Genomic DNA, 17,817 nt, shown 5'->3' on the forward strand with positions numbered 1-17,817 from the left:
ACACACACGCACACACACACACACACACACAAACACCCACAAATACGTAAATCTGATAAGCAGCTTTTGTTATTGTGTCTATTGAACGACCTCGTCAGACGCAGCTTTTCCTGTCCGTCTTGAGAATGTTCTGGAAGGACGCGGTGTGGGCAGGACAAAAGCCCCACACCTCTCCCATGTGTAGTGGAGTCAGCAGTGGAGGTGCACTAATCCCTCCCTGCCTGTTGAGTCATCTCCCCACATTCTTAATTCCACCAGCAGTTTTGTTTGCTTCGGCTGCTAGATCTCACTGGGAGCTTGTTTGGCTGGTTGTGTAACAGGTTGCGTATTTGGCAAACCATGTGTTATGAAGGTGCATGACAGTTGATTCAGCCAGGAGTAAACATGTCTATAATTAGTCTAAGGCCCAGGTGTGGGTGGAGGGAGGACAGGAGGGGGGACACCTGGCTAATTTGGTGACAGTATGTATGAGGGGCCTGGCTGTCCAGCGCATGTCCCCGCCACACCAGCCTGGACAGGGGACGCCTGCTGTGGGCAGCGACACGTGTTGGCCTGATTCTCACTTTGGATTCACATAGAGAGACTGAACCATGTGGGAGAACAACATTTAACTGCACATGTTAAATGCCAAAGACCAAAGAGAACAAGATGACACACTGGAGACACAGAGCTGGAGACACAGAGCTGGAGACACAGAGCTGGAGACACAGAGCTGGAGACACAGAGCTGGAGACACAGAGCTGGAGTTTGAAAGGAGAGAATCCAACGTACAGGCCGATGAAGTTTGAAGGCTGAGCCCAGACCAGCCCAGCAGGACAGCAGCACTAGTGTATAGACAAATCCAATTTTAAATGTATATTTATGTCTCGGGACGGCATTGTGCTTGACATGGATTGCTGACATGGATCGTTTCCAGCTGCACTGTCTCTCTCTCTCTCTCTCTCTCTCTCTCTCTCTCTCTCTCTCTCTCTCTCTCTCTCTCTCTCTCTCTCTCTCTCTCTCTCTCTCTTCTCTGTCCTTGCATCTCACTCTCGCGCTCTCAGTCTCCCCGCATGCCAAACACTCGACACACACACCAGCGGCCCTGAAGAGCTCCGTGCAGCCCTCAGCCCTCAGCCCCCAGCCCTCAGCCCTCAGCCCCTCCCCTACCAGGCTAGAATCACTGCATACAGATACAAACAAACAATAGCTTCATTTCATGTCTGGGTGCAGTTTAATAAACAATACAGTAATTAGTGTTACTGTATGATTTCTACATTTTTCAAACTGTCTCATGCGTTCAAATGAGAAGAGAATGTGTGAAATTTCTCTAAGCACTGCATATTTAAATTAGTTTGATTTTAGGATTACTACATGAATAAATAAAGATGTTCAAACACCTGCATTCAACAGCGTGAGTTTAATTTTGTTAAGTAGTGTTCAGCATTAGCCACAAAGCCTTTAAATCCCGAGATCTTTGTGATGAATGGCACAGTGTAAGGGTGGAATCGGGTTCATCCACGGGCCTGTAATTGAGAGACCAAGCTGCAATCTGAGGAGCATAAATGATTAAAAGTCAATAATGAAGAGACATTTGCCAACTCACAAAAATAGATTATATTGCAGAATATAGATCCCACTAAAATGAGATTTTGAACATGAGCAGTTGAAGATGATCTTTCATGAGATAATTCTCTTCTCTGCATTTATATGTGCAATTCTTTTTAACTAGTCCACAAATTGAACACCAGGTGAAGAAAATGTCCACACTGACATTTTTTACCACTATCCTATTTAAATAAAACCCCAGTAAATGCCATTATGGAGTAGAGACCTTCAACAAAAGGCTTATACAAACTTTCTCAGTGAAAGTATGTGTTAGATCTGAATCCTGGGTCTGATAGGAGGGGCACTGGGGTCGTGCTGCTGTATCTCACTGCACTTCTGGTCCTGACTGGAGAACGAAGCTCGTAGGTGTGAGAAGACACAGAGCAGAACATGTGTAAGTGCAGGAAACCTTAGGGCTTCACAGTGTGAGGATGGAGAGAGGAGAGAGGAGAGGAGAGGGGGAACAGGGGAGAGGAGAGAAGAGAGGGAACAGGGGAGAGGAGGGAGGGGAGAGGGAACAGGGGAGAGGGGAGAAGAGAGGGAACATGGGAGAGGAGGGAGGGGAGAGGGAACAGGGGAGAGGGGAGAAGAGAGGGAACATGGGAGAGGAGGGAGGGGAGAGGGAACAGGGGAGAGGAGAGAAGAGAGGGAACATGGGAGAGGAGGGAGGGGAGAGGGAACAGGGGAGAGGGGAGAAGAGAGGGAACATGGGAGAGGAGGGAGGGGAGAGGGAACAGGGGAGAGGGGAGAAGAGAGGGAACATGGGAGAGGAGGGAGGGGAGAGGGAACAGGGGAGAGGAGAGAAGAGAGGGAACAGGGGAGAGGAGGGAGGGGAGAGGGGAGAGGTGAGAAGGGAACCTAATCTGGTGTGTGGTGTGTGGTGTGGTGATATCGCTGTCTGGATTACAGACATATATGGGAGGCGAGATCGAAGACTTAAATGTCCTGGCTGTAACTACAGCCGTTATCAGCAAGAGGAGAGCAAAACAGAACTAAGGAGTTTAGAAAACAGAAAAGAAGAATTATGCTAAAGCCTGATGTAAAAAAACCTATGAAAGCCACCTTCATAAAATATTTACATTCTGTATTTATCCTACAAATCAGCTTATCATGATTTCCAGTGTGTTGTAATTGAAACCAGGGGAAGATGTAGGTTCTAATAACCCTAATTGTGTTTCAGGCTCCCTACAGATCAACACTTGGCTCTGACTGCTGGATCCTGCGTTATGAATCGATTGCCAATGCGGCTGCTTTCTCAGACAAATGTGTTTCTTTGTCTTTCATCATTTACTGCATATTACAAAAGGGCCTTTACAGCCTGAGTCTGGGCTCCTAATAGCCGTTGTTCCCTTGACCGCCTCCTCCACACTGTTATTACGCCACGTGCCACGTTCCTGTTCTGCCTGCGAACGATGGTGCCCTGCGTGTGTTCCAGTAGTGTCTCCTCTATGTGCCTCCTGTTGAATGTTCTGGTGCCTCTGCCTGCACATCAGACCCATCGATGCCAGACGCCGCCACGGCGACCTGGTGGAAGCTCCACCCCCGAACGGCCTTGTGCTTGTTTGAGGGCCTGATGTATGTGGTGGGGGATGTTTGCAATCGATCGTCGTGTCTGTTGTGGAGAATAATGAATGGATGGAGGCGGAAACCTGTGTTTGCTTGAATTAAAACAGGCTTTCATTTGTCTGTCTGTATCTGTTTTAATACAGTTATTCCACACCTCTTTTCCAGCTTTCATTTCAACCTGTTTGTTCTTCAGCCTGTTTTATTTTTATAGGGTATATGCCATTGATTAACCAGCTCAGAGGTGTATTACCACTTTGGCTACCACTGCAAATTGTGCTACACAAAGTTGTGGTGAACTACCAAAACAAATTTTCATCGTCAGGTAAGTGCATGGACACATCGTCCTATTAGCGGAGTTAGTGAGTAAACTGAGATTGCATGTAGTGTGAACACATTCTCTCCATATGCACAAAGGAAAGATTCAGTTCCCATTTGTAATACAACTTCACACATCCCCCAAAAATTCACACATTTTTCTCTAAAACATTACATCTGTAATATAGAACGATAGGGAGTCCATTTGATTTGGACTTTGTTCGTGATTCTTTACCAGTTATAATCTCCCATCAGTTGGGAATACAATAGAGAGATGGGCTCTTCAGCACTGTGTGTAAGAGTGATCTCCTCCCACACTGCATCAGTGAGGAACGCAGAGCGAGTCGATGTTTGACATGTCTAAGGTGTTTGAAGATGGTTATGGGGAAGACTACTTATGCTCCCATGTATAAATATTGAGTCAACAGCAGAAGGGTTAAATAAATGATTACAGAAAATGGAACCCAAACTTGGGTACAAAAAGAAAAAGGATTTCATAGGGAAGGAAGTATAGAATAGAGTCATGCACATTTCTATACTTCCTCCAACACTCATCATCTCTTTATATGGTGGTGTATGTATTTCAGACAGGCCGAGCAGAGCTAAAGTCCTGCAGAAGCTGGTTACGGAGAAACTGACCACGACTGGTCCACGTGTGTGGGGAAGGAGACTCATCACCAGACTCCTCACCAGACTCCTCACCAGACTCCTCACCAGACTCCTCACCAGACTCATCACCAGACTCATCACCAGACTCCTCACCAGACTCCTCACCAGACTCCTCACCAGACTCCTCACCAGACTCCTCACCAGACTCCTCACCAGACTCATCACCAGACTCCTCACCAGACTCCTCACCAGACTCATCACCAGACTCCTCACCAGACTCATCACCAGACTCCTCACCAGACTCCTCACCAGACTCCTCACCAGACTCCTCACCAGACTCCTCACCAGACTCCTCACCAGTCGAGTTCTGCTTTATCTACCTGCATACTTACCTGGCAGGGGTGAGACCATGATCAGGAAGGTGGTTCGCCCAAGGTGAGGCTCAGCCATTGCACTCAGGCTGTGCTGACCCTTGCGAATTCCCCAAATTTACATTTACGGCATTTGGCAGACGCCCTTATCCAGAGCGACTTGCATTTTTATCTAATTTTTTATACAAGTGAGCAGTTGAGGGTTAAGGGCCTTGCTCAGGGGCACCTCAGTCATGGCCTCAGGTCTGGGGATTGAACCCATGACCCTCCGATCAAAAGACCAGTTCCCTAACCCCCAGGCCATGACTGCCCAAATGTGGGAATCTCGACTGCATAATTTCTGGTAGTGGGGGACTGCGTTCGCACTCTCCCCTGATACTTCGGGGCAGTCATGGTCCTGTGGTAGGGAACTGGTCTTGTGACCGGAGGGTCGTGGGTTCGATTCCCAGACTGAGGTGCCTTTGAGCAAGGCATCTAACCCCAACTGCTTCGCGGGCACCAGGCTAGGGCTGCCCACTGCTCTGGGCATGTGTGCACCACACCCCCCTAGTAATCACTAGTGTGTGTGTTCTAATTACACAGATGGGTAAATGCGGAGGACAAATTTCGATTGCGGTGGGAAAAAAAATCACACTTGACAAATATGGCACATTTCACATTCATTTATATACCGACCGTTCAACACTAGCAGTCTCCCTACTGAAGTCACTATTTCACCAAGACAAACAAGAATGATAATATGCCAAGACAACGTTCAGCAAATGTGTGCATGAAAATAGGGACAGAAAGGTACAGGAAGACCTTATTTTTTGACTAGATGAATCTAAAAAGGAAATTGACTTGTTCCTGACAACTTTGTTGAACTTGGGACCTGCGAAGCAAATTATCCCAGAACTACACTTTGAACTACACTTTTGTTAAATTGAACCTCATAATTCACAGGTCTAGACTCATACAATCTTGAAGTTTCTTGTCAAGTAAAGTACTTACAAGTCCTTTTCTCTGTCAGATGTCATTGTCTAATGCTAGCTCTGAATAAATTAAACACAATTGACTCGTATTTATGCAGAACACTGTACCTGACTATAACTTATAGCGCTTATTTTAACCTCTCATTATACTGACTGTATAAGACACAATAGCTTAATGCTTCTGTTAAATAAGTTTGAGGAAGGAGATTCTGACACAGTCAAAAGAACTCACTCATCACTAACTCACTCATCACTAACTCACTCATCACTAACTCACTCACCACTAACTCAATCATCACTAACGCACTCATCACTAACTCACTCATCACTAACTCACTCATCACTAACTCACTCACCACTAACTCACTCATCATTCACTCACTTATCACTAACTCATAACTGACACACCCATCACTAACTCACTCATCACTAATTCATCACTAACTCACATATCACTAACTCACTCACCACTAACTCACCCATCACTAACTCACTCACCACTAACTCACCCATCACTAACTCACTCATCATTCACTCACTCATCACTAACTCAATAATCACTAACTCACTCATCACTAACTCACCAATCACTCACTCACTCATCACTCACACACTCATCACTAACTCACTCACCACTAACTCACTCACCACTAACTCACCCATCACTAACTCACTCATCATTCACTCATCACTAACTCACCAATCACTCACTCACTCATCACTCACTCACTCATCACTAACTCACTAATCACCCACTCATAACTGGCTCACCCATCACTAACTCACTCATTACTAACTCACTAATCACCCACTCATAACTGACCCACCCATCACTAACTCACTCATCACTAACTCATCACTAACTCACATATCACTAAGTCACTCACCACTAACTCACCCATCACTAACTCACTCATCATTCACTCACTCATCACTAACTCAATAATCACTAACTCACTCATCACTAACTCACCAATCACTCACTCACTCATCACTCACTCTTCACTAACTCACTTATCACTCACTCACTCATCACTAACTCACCCATCACTAACTCACTCATCACTAACTCACTCATCACTAACTCACACATCACTAACTCATTCATCACTAACTCACCACTAACTCATCACTAACTCACTAATCACTCACTCACTCATCACTAACTCACTCATCACTCACTCACTCATCACTATAACTCACTAATCAATCACTCACTTGTCACTCACTCACTCACTCATCACTAACTCACCATCACTAACTCACTAATCATTAACTAACCCATCACTCACTCACTCATCACTCACTCACCCATCACTCACTCACCCATCACTCACTCACATATCACTAACTCACTCACCACTAACTAACTCATCACTAACTCACTAATCATTCACTCACTTGTCACTCACTCACTCACTCACTCACTCACTCACTCACTCACTCACTCACTCACCCATCACTCATCACTAACTCACCATCACTAACTCACTCATCACTAACTCACTAATAATTAACTCACCCATCACTCACTAACTCATCACTCACTCATCCATCACTCACTCACTCACCTAGTACTCCCTCAGACATCACATATTTACACATCATTTAAGGCATGACTGAGTAAATATCTGACCTGCAGAATATCTCCTCCCTCTCTATCTATCTATCTATCTATCTATCTATCTATCTATCTGTCTATCTATCTATCTATCTATCTATCTATCTATCTATCTATCTATCTATCTATCTATCTATCTATCTATCTATCTATCTATCTATCTATTTACAGTATCTATCTGCATGCCTGCCTGCCTGCTTGTCTGTCCTCTCTCTCTTCCTTTCTCTTTATATCTTATGTTTTAAATAACCACGAATCCTTTTGACAAATGACCTCCTGATTTCTCTAAAAGGCGGAGTGTGCAGTAACACTGGTGTAATGCTTAGATTGGAATCAGAAGACGTCTTTAGTGCAGCCTGTGTTACGCAAGTATGTCCGAACATTTGGTATTCTACTCCCTACTGCCTCATGTTATTAAACAATTCTGAATCATAAGCATAATAAAATGTACTAGAAAACAACAACAACAAAAGCATATAAAAACTAGTTTGATTGAACAGTGCTGGCCACTTTTAGTAAATTTAGGCTTTTACAGTCCTAAGAGAAACTGGGAGAAAGTGTTTCCATCACTGATAAACCCAGAGGGACAGACTGACTCACTGCTCTTTGAGAAGACTGCTTCTGTGCGCTGTATACAGACTCCTCGCACGCTGCCTCCTCAAAGCAACTGGATAAACCGTTGAACCTGTAGGTGTGAACTCATTCTTATTTCCAGTTCGCCATATACTGCGTCAAAGCTGAGGCAGAAACTAAACACCCACGTGCATTTATATCCAAGGTAGCTTTTCTTCCTCAGCGTCTTGATACATGCAAAGCAGGCCTTTATATCTCAAGTGTCCTTCCTGGCTGACTCCCATAGAGGCATCGAGGTTTGCAGAGTTCTGTTGTTTCAAAGCCTGTAAGTAGCATTCAAGGACAATAAATAAAATGGAACTAGCCTCAGCTATTCATTTTGTCAGGTCGGGGAATCGGGTGTGGACGGTTCGGTTATTAAAAGTGTTTATCACAACAAGTCAGTTATTTCTGCAAGAGTGTAGTCAGCTGTGCCTGTGGGTTTGGAGAACTGTAATCTGAACCTTGGTTCACCAAATAATAATGGACATAGACCTGCACATCCAAATGTCTGAAGGGAGCACCAGGACAGTAATAACAGTGCACACCAATCTTGCTGAAATCTTACAAGGCCTTATGTTTACATAACATAAGATATGTGTGCGTTTGTGTGTGTGTGTGTGTGTGAGAGAGAGAGAGAGAGTGAGTGAGATAGACAGACAGAAAGAGAGAGAAAGAGAGAGAGTGCATGTGTGCATACGCAAATATAAATTTGTTCTTGATGCAAAGGTGTGTCTGTAAATATCTACAAAGCACAGTGAAATGAAAATGGTGTAAATGCTTGGCTAGTGTCATTTATCACTATGAAATACCAAATGAACGCTAGACAGGATTACAACACCTTGCGATCTCTCCCTGAATCTGAGAAGAAACAGAACGTAATTTTCAACAATGTTTTCTGTATAACAGAAGTGACACGTCACATCTTCAGAGTCCGAGCGGCTCCATCTAGCGCTGGGCGTGAGGAGAGGGGCACAGTCTACCGCTTATCTGGACACACTGGCTCTTTTTGTGTCTGCAGCTCTCTAGAAGTCGACAGACCAAGCAAGATTTTTTAGAGCACCTGTCTGTGTGTTTCACAGCCGCATTATTTCATGAAAATACGTTGCCCAAACGGTTTGGTCCCCCCTTCACTGTCGGCTGCCCTCACAGTCGTGTCATTCTCAGAGCAGGATGGATCGCTCCAAACCCGGAGAGTTTGACTGCCCACTAAACCGTCTCCCATTAAACAGACACTGAGAGAGTGACAGAGATGGTGATTGAGGGGAGAAGCAGACAGACAGAGAGACGGACTGACGTATAAATCCCAGTAACTCTCATTTGTTACGGCCCCAGCAGCATTCCCACACCAGTTAGCCAGGTCTAGCCAGCATGGCTGAGCCTGGGGGGCTGTGTCCGCCTTCACACCAGCATGGCTGAGCCCCCTCTGGAGCTGCCCACCGGCCCCGCCCGCTTTACCCCATCAACATGCTAAGTGAGATGGACTCGTCCTGTTCACTCTGAAACCACACACACACACACACACACATACACACATATCATGTTAATCATGTTCTCAGGATCTGCTGATCTAAAATCAACTCCTCCTTGTCTGATTCATTGCGTTAACAGATCATGCCCTATCCTACTGGGATATGCGATTGGGCTGAGGGCCAGTGTGATCTTATGAACCTGTCTGCCCCTAAATCATGGACTAGTTGTTTACTATAGGCATTTTCATCTAGCGTCTGGTGAAGAGGTAGAAATGGTAATCATACTGGTAATTTATGAATATGTTTGCTGACAGAGCTCCTTTAGGAGAGCCCAGGCCAAACCAAACAAGAAACACATTTGTAACCAAATAGAGAGGAAATATCAAAGATGCTTTTTCCTCTGTTTGGATGCATCACTTGCTGGAGTGCTGGAACTCCTCAGGTCAGCAATCCTTCTGGCATATTACCAATTTGCTGCATATTTCACAAGCAGATAGATAAAGAGCAGGGAGAGAGATAGAGAATATTTGTCATTGTTATGATCATCTTTTTCATTGGCCAGCTTTCATTGCTCCAGCTTTTGACCCAAGTTTGGTTTTTTAAGTCAGTCAGTGCATATCACCCCTCCTGTTTACCCATCAGTCACTACGGTGCCGTGTGGTGAATGTTCTAGAGCAGGAGCTGTGGGGGGGGCGGTGCTTGCGGAGTGGGAGGGGCTTGAGTTCACACCGGTGGAGTGACAGCGTGACTGTGAGTGGTGCTGACAGTGCTCTCTGGTAATTAAGGACAGGGAAGCATATTTTAGTTTGAGCTCTGAATAGCACCACAGAGCAACCACTACATGACAGGCAGGTGCAAGTATGGTCAAACTAGACTTTGAGGAAAAAGGGCTTTGACATTGTGGAAATACAGTATTTTAAATTTATGTCTAGTCTGATCATGGTCAAAAATCTTATTTGTAAGATATTTACGGTGCAACCGTTGTGAAGAAAGAAAGAAACACTGTCATCAACAGCAACATCAACAACAACAATAAAAACAATGAAAATCTTTGTAGTGGAGAATGAAAGAGCCGTTTCCTTCCACCACAATATGCTTCCAATTACTACAACTTGAAAGACTGGATCTTTTGGGTTGTTGTCTGGATATGAGAATGAAAACAGTTTATTTTCCCTTTATCATATTATATTAGCATAGGCAATTAGGTTAATTATACCAACTTCTGCAGATCGATTTCAAAGTGAATATTTAAAAAAATGGCAGGGCTCGTTGTAGCTACTGTGGGGAGCAGTGCTGTGGGGATCTACTATGTGTGTAAACAGCAAACAACTGCCCTGGTTTTAGACAGAGAAACACCAGCAAAAACAACCAGAATTCAGCCAGGATTTTTAACAACCAGATTTTTTTCTCAGACAAGGAATAATTTTTTATGATAACAAGCAACGCTTATTTGCACAAGTTTTTAAATCCTGTGTGAAAACTTTTGCTCCCTGTGTTCAGCATCATTCTCCATCCTTCCCCGTCATCTGGTTCATCATGTATAAGGCAGTAATGTCATTTACCACACTATGACATGAAATCTTTATTTTTAAAATTAAAATCATTATCTTTTTCTGCATTTGGTTTTTATTTGTGAATTTATACACATCTATATAAAATAAATTAATACAGATTTTCTTGATGTATGTTGCCTGTTGTTGAAGTCATTTCTTTCCTGATTTTCAGATCGGTGTCCAGAAATACTAAATAAATGTCGAACAGTCTTGGTACCTACTGCCAACATCAGGGAGAAGAGGCCACACAGAGCCAGTGATGAACTCAGTAGCTTCTTCTGTGGTAACAGCTCTGGCGACTTGTGCAATGCCTCTGCAGACGGAAGTGCTAGAATTAGACCTGCAGGAGAGGAGAGAATGGGAAGTTCACGATAATAACCATGCTGATGTACTGGGAAAACCCATCGCTTCCTCGGACAAAGATGTTGAGAGTTCTGAAATAAAATGGCACCAGACCCACTCCTCTGCTTTCAGCTCTGTAAGTGTGATGCGCAGGTTGGCTAAAGTGCGCAGGGCAGAAGAAGAGCAGATCGGGTCCTGTGCCGTCGTCAACACGCAGGACGCGTCTCGCACTGGTCACTGCATGATTGGTCAAGCACAAAAGTAAAGAAAACCCTGCAGATCTCGAAAGCTGCAGCCAATCTTGGCATGGGTACATCCCTGATCTAATATGTGCAAATGAGCAAAAGCTACTGGAAGAGGAACTACTGGTGCTACTGGTGAATTCTACGCTGGGCTTTAAAGTGGTAAAGTGATAACACATGCACTCTGTGATGACTGCGCAGATGGCTCAGACAAGTTAATGCGTTCAACAAGGTTGGGAAAGAAGGTTCCTGTCCACATGCTACAGACTACATTTTACACTTCCACACATCTCGAGTAAGTTCACAACGTTATAAGAGAATTAAACAGACCTTGACCTGATCCTGTCTGAGGCCAAACCAGAATAAACTTGTGACTGGAGGTGGATTACCCAGTGTTGCTGAAGCTTGTTCCAGCAGGAGGGGAAGAGCTCTTCAAACGGGCCGTGAGCGAGCGGACACACTGCTGACGCTGCACGCGTTGCACTGAATTCTGGTTATCAGCCAGTTCAGGTTTACAGCAGGGGCACTGATGCACTTTGTGTCTCCGGGAGAATCTCCTCAGCTCCACAGCTTCATACACTGTGATAGGATGTCTTTGTTCACTGGCCATGAAATGGAAATATTTTGGAAAGTATTTCAGCTACATCCTATGTTGGTTAGTCGTATAGCCTGTGATGTGTTCTTACACCAGTGGAGGTGTTTGCTTGTCACCAGTACAACATCCCAAAACAACCAATCCCTGACAATGTCATATATGTTTCCAATGCCATATATGGATTCAGTGCCATTTATGGTTTCTAATGCCATATGAATGAATGTATGATTGAATGAATTAATAAATGAATGATCTATACAGTGCCTTTCAAGATACCCAAGGTCACTTTACAATTTTTATTTAACACAGTTACACGACCAGTCTTACACGTCCAGTCTTACATGACCAATCACACACACCTGTGAGAAGTGGCAGCCAAACCCGCACAGTGTACTCTCTACCAGACGAGGTTCTCTGGAGTTGTATGGTGCAAACTACAATGATGAGATGTGCCTCCTGGCTCCAGGCTGGTCACATGACCACGAACCCTCAAGCTGGGACAGCTGCGTGTGGTTTTCAAGCAGTCTGGACAAGAACGCCTCCCAGCCCAGATGTGCCTCCAAGCGGTGACGTGTGATTATCCAACAAAGTGCAAACCGAGCAGATGTTCTTGGTTCCTGTGAAACCTCAAACGCATCTCAGCATGTCCATGTGATGGTCTTGCAATCCAGCCAGACAGTAAACATTTAATTTTGCAGATTACTGACAATAAAAACATGTTATGAAGAAAATAGTCAGCTTTATCCATACATATATACATAGAATGAAAATCAGAAGTGCTCTGTAACAGGAAATGTATATCTCCAAATATAAAAGCTCACTTCTACCTGAAAGAAGAGACCAGGAACAATGTACAAAAGTACAAAATATGTTTCACAATCCAAACGCTTTGACCTTGAGAATGACCTTAAAGGACAGATGATATAGAGTCATCACTTTGACATCCTATAAAGTATTAACTGTCACCTATTAACTATGAACTCAGTGTTTTTAGAACAGGATTAGGGGCTGGCAGATCTAGAAGAACCTAATCCACACACCACATGGACTCAGGGTTGTCCTCCCAACTGCAGCACTTAGTAAAAGGAACGTGTTATGTATACCCTACTGGGTACACTTTACTTTTAACTATTGTGTGTGTGTACCTTCTATAAATACCTCTGCTCTCATAAAGAATGCAGTAAAATTTCCATCGAAACCTGCCGAATAAGATATTTAGGAGAATGTTCATGGGAAGCAAATGTCTGCTTCACTTAACGTGGTGGATTTGTAAACATTTCCAGGTCATGAGGAAACAAGGCGTTATGACACAACTGGCCTTGTGGGCCAGCGGATGTGTGAAGTACTAGTGTTTAAAACTGCAGGCCTGAAGCAGTGTGACGGCTCCAAAATTAGACGTCCCACCTTGAATCTGTAGGCCACTTTGGTCCCGTCCACTGTTGTTTTCCCTGGTCCAGCCTGTTGGACCTCCGTGGGGAGATCGAATCTCCTGAACAGCTCGTGGGATTCATCATCGCTGTGTTTTAGGCTTGTTTTAGCAGTCTCTAACCCCCAGACACACTCTCTCTTTCTCTCTCTCACTCTCTCACCTCTTTTTTTCACTGCTGCTGGGGGCTTCTGACCTTGCGTTCCTGAAATAGGTGTCTAAAAACAGCGATGCTGGAGGCCATAGTGTCTGCTTTATAAGGTAGCCATGAACATCCCAGACACTGAAACCTACTTCCCAAATGTGGGACTGATTCACACCACATCTCCAGCTGTAAGGAGGTACGTGTGGCACACAACACACAGGCTCAGTCACTGCCATATAGGCCCGGGGGGGATATCTGGGCTGGAAGACCTTCTGCCTCTTTGCAGATTACAGGTCACAGGGGTTGTGTCTTGTAAACTGTAAAACTGCTCACTTGCTCTATTGTTACTGCATTATTAATGATATTAATTAATTGCTTTTGTTGAAATGGTTGTGAAGCATAACTATTAATTAAACATGTATGAGAGAGAGAGAAAGAGGGAAGACTGAAGAAATGCATGGCACTATACTCGTGGGACGCTGAGCATGAAGTATAAACTATGTTCACCAGGGTACATGTTTCTGTTCCTTTATACTTTTATACTTTTGTGTCTCCTGTATTTTCCCTAAAGGTCAGAAATAATTGCTCGCTCCACAGTCTCCCAACACTAACTTGGGATGACTGAGGCGTGTGGCCTATTTTTAACCTCCTACAAACTCCAGTTCTCACCCCAGTTTTAAGGTACACGGTGTGTTTGCAGGTAAGATGCACATTACCGGCTGCCTGGTGGCCGCTTAGCTGGACACTCAGCTTGTCAAGGTGTCAGAACAGGAAAATGTTTCTCCCCCTGCAGTGACAAAAGAAAAGTGGCTAAACACTGAGGTTCTGTTCCGGCTCCCCCAGTGGACCTCCGGGTACATCACGTTCTGCACTCCAGGGATTTCGTCAGCAAAGTTTGGGACTTGAGAATGGAGAAGAAGAGCAGACAGAACATCTCCATGGCTGGGGTGTCCGAGGAACGTCACGCCGCACCAATAAGCAGTCTGTCCCCTGGTCAGTCTGGACAAACAGGACAATGTCCACTTGGTGGACAACGGTCTTCACTTTTCACATGGTTGATTGGAAACAGGAGGGAACATTGGCTGACACAATCATCCCTAAATTGTTTGGTCTTCAAGGTTTTGCTGTTACTGATAAAGCCGTTTAATTTTCACCCTAGCATGATCACACCAATCTGTCCTTTTAGACTTCAGGGACCGACGGGAGAAGAGATGATCCAGCCCACACCTTTACATGCTGGGGGGTCTCTGAGCAGATGGACAGATGGCAAAACATCTTCAAGGTTAACTTAAAGTAAATCAAGTAAATAAAGTAAATTGCTGCTACTATATAATGACTGGATGACTGGGCTCCTGAGAAGTAATAAAGAACAATGCAGTGAAAAAATGCATTATCCAAGAATGGATATGAATATAGATGGAGCCCTAACCAACTTGAACCTCCAGTAACCTTTACCTTTAACGGAGTGCATGACTTGTGTGTGCCCGTCGGGCTGTCTGGTTAAGTCATGAGTTAATGATTAACACGACACGCATTGGTTCCTGACAGACCGAGAAACGGCTCCTGTTTAATTAATACCAGTAGACCTTTAACCAAGGGAAGCATCAAATATTCATCCTCAGAGGAGACTACGCCAACTCATCTTACCAGCGCTCCTCCCAGACCCATCTTTCAGGAGGAACCTTCTGGAAATTACAGCAGTCAGTGACATACAGAGGTCAACAACGTGTAATAACCACTCAACACCCTTCCAAAAATAAGTATATTATAATTTTCAACATAAAAAAACCCCACATTTAAATGTTTTGGAAGACTTTCACGTCCACAGACATACACACACACACACACACACACTCACACACACACACACACACACACACACTATATATATGGACATTAAAGTATATATATATATATATATATATATATATATATATATATATATATATATATATATATATATATATATATATATATCCCTAAGAGGTTACATTCTGACAGAGACAGAATGAGGAATCCAGTTGTACAGTAACTTAAGTGCATATTGCATACAGAGGTGCTGCAGTCATCTTCTGGAGGTCACAGCAGCTCGGCTGCAAGATCACATGCCTCTCTATTAATTCTATTCTGAGTGGTGAACAAGGCTGCCGCCTGGGGGTGGGGGGCTTAAAACATGCTTCCAGACGTGGGTGGAGCGCTTTTACAGGGCCTGGAAAGCTACCACGGTCATATGCACAAGGTTTATATACAAGTCTACGTTTCTAAACGTTGGTAATTGAAAAACATTTATTTTACATTGTTATGGCCCCTTTCATGTATATATAAGTTACTTTACATATGTCCTCTTTCATACTTTTCTAACTTCGTACTCTAAGACCGGATGTGCGCATTCCAGGTTCAGAAAGTAAAAGTCCTTCCCAAGATTTTATTCAAGCTTGCTGGATTTTCTAATTAGTGGCAGGTAAAATTAGTGGAATCAACACAATCCAAGAAGCCTGAGCAAAATCCTGGTGAGGACTTTTACCTGGAATGCCCACCTCTGAATCTGTTTTTAATGAACAGTAATATATAAGAAAGGAGCTATTATGGTGCTATTTGAGTTATAGTAATGGTTTGAGTAATGGTCATGCTAGCTCTGTATCGCACATATATCTATTGTTGAAATATTGTATATAGCATATGTGAGTAGAGAAACAGAGAGAAGCCAGACTTTAGTGGACAGACATGGGAGAGATGACCACACCCCCGAGGCCTTAGTGGACAGACATGGGAAAGATGACCACACCCCCGAGGCCTTAGTGGACAGACATGGGAGAGATGACCACACCCCCGAGGCCTTAGTGGACAGACATGGGAGAGATAACCACACCCCCGAGTCTTCAGCGAGTCTTATTGGACAGACATGGGAGACAACCAATCACTCAAACATACACAGCTGATGTTTCCAGCTCAAGCTGTACAGCGGGCTGTAAGATATCAGTATTTACTGGATTATTAGAGCAAATACTAACACGCAGCCTCACAAGGACAAGCTCAAAGTCAAACGAGCAAAGACTGCAGGAACTTGCAACGTGTTATTGATTGCAATAACCGTGGCAAATGACCTGGGAAGTATTTTTAGACGGTTGCCGTATGACCGGAGGAAGCAAAGCTGATTTCCATGAATGAGGAATGAGAAGGACGCTCGCGGTTTAAGACGGATGTCTGCTCACGCGCGGCCGGTTAATTATGCCCGCGCGGTGTCTCAAATGAAACGCACAGCGACGGAATCGCTTGCAAACGGAACGAACCCCGCCACCTTTAACTCTACAAGCTGGATTTCACGAACAGCACGTTTATCATGTATCCTACGCCATGGTGACAATTCCGACGGCGTCGTTTTATTTGTTAAAATGTTCCCCGCAGTGTGATGAGTGTCTGTAGGCATGTAGAAACCCCAGTGGTAGTGTCTATACGTCCTTCCAGAGGTCCTGCTGACCTTCATGCTTACGGTGATGATGAATGCTGCCCCTCGTGTCCTTGTCAATATGGAGTGATCATTTTTTAGAATCGTCTAATCATGACGAGACCGAGCTGGACTCCTAAATCTCTAGTTACAGATCGTGCGGTTGGAAATGTACACAGGCCTTTCTGCTGTGGTACCTGACAAGGTAGCAATGCGCTGAGCTGTGGGTCTAGCAGTGGGCCTAGCAGTGGGTAGCGCTTTACTGGAACTTGCTGTGGTGTTTTTACCCCCGTGTATTTATTTCAAATGCGAAGTTTTGTGATTTATTCATGCCAAACAGATTCCACAGAATCTTCATTCGATAAATGTGTAGAGGGGATGTGTTGTTTCTGTATGTACTCGTTTAAGGTTTCCCTAAAATGAATCGATAAAGTTGGAAGATCGTGTCAGGACGATATGGTTCAAACTCCATTCACCCTTCTTTAACTCTGTTACAGAGGCCATAATCAGTTTGCCGCTGTGGATGGGAATTTAAACGGTAAAAGTAGTTCTCTGTCTATAACGTCTGTGACATTTCCATGTAGGCTAACATGTGGTCTCATAATAGATTAAAGTGCAGAGTCCTGCCAACACATCTGTGAATGGATGTGTGAGCAGGATGTGCACAGCAAAACGGCATGTTGGATTATTCCAAGGCAGCCACCTTCACACACACAATCAAGACAATTTTAGTGGTGGCAGTGTGAATCTCACCATCATGGTTGAACCAAGTACAAGCAGCTTTCAGTGATACTATTTGCAGACTGAATAGGGGGCGGGGTTTACCACGTGCCCGGATGATAGCCGCGAAGAATCCAATCAAATGTGTCTAATTGGGAGGAAAGTTTTGGCTGCCACGTGACCAGTGTTGCCAGGTGTACGATAATTATCGTATTTGTATGATAC

General features: G+C 44.2%; 1 pseudogene; it reads left to right on the forward strand.

The window, feature by feature from the left end:
* The first annotated feature begins 4,461 nt into the window (after positions 1-4,461).
* On the forward strand, positions 4,462-4,607 carry LOC143513266 (U1 spliceosomal RNA; annotated as a pseudogene).
* Positions 4,608-17,817: the final 13,210 nt, after the last annotated feature.

The sequence above is a fragment of the Brachyhypopomus gauderio genome, chromosome 4 (genome assembly GCF_052324685.1).
Source record: "Brachyhypopomus gauderio isolate BG-103 chromosome 4, BGAUD_0.2, whole genome shotgun sequence".
Taxonomy (NCBI): domain Eukaryota; kingdom Metazoa; phylum Chordata; class Actinopteri; order Gymnotiformes; family Hypopomidae; genus Brachyhypopomus; species Brachyhypopomus gauderio.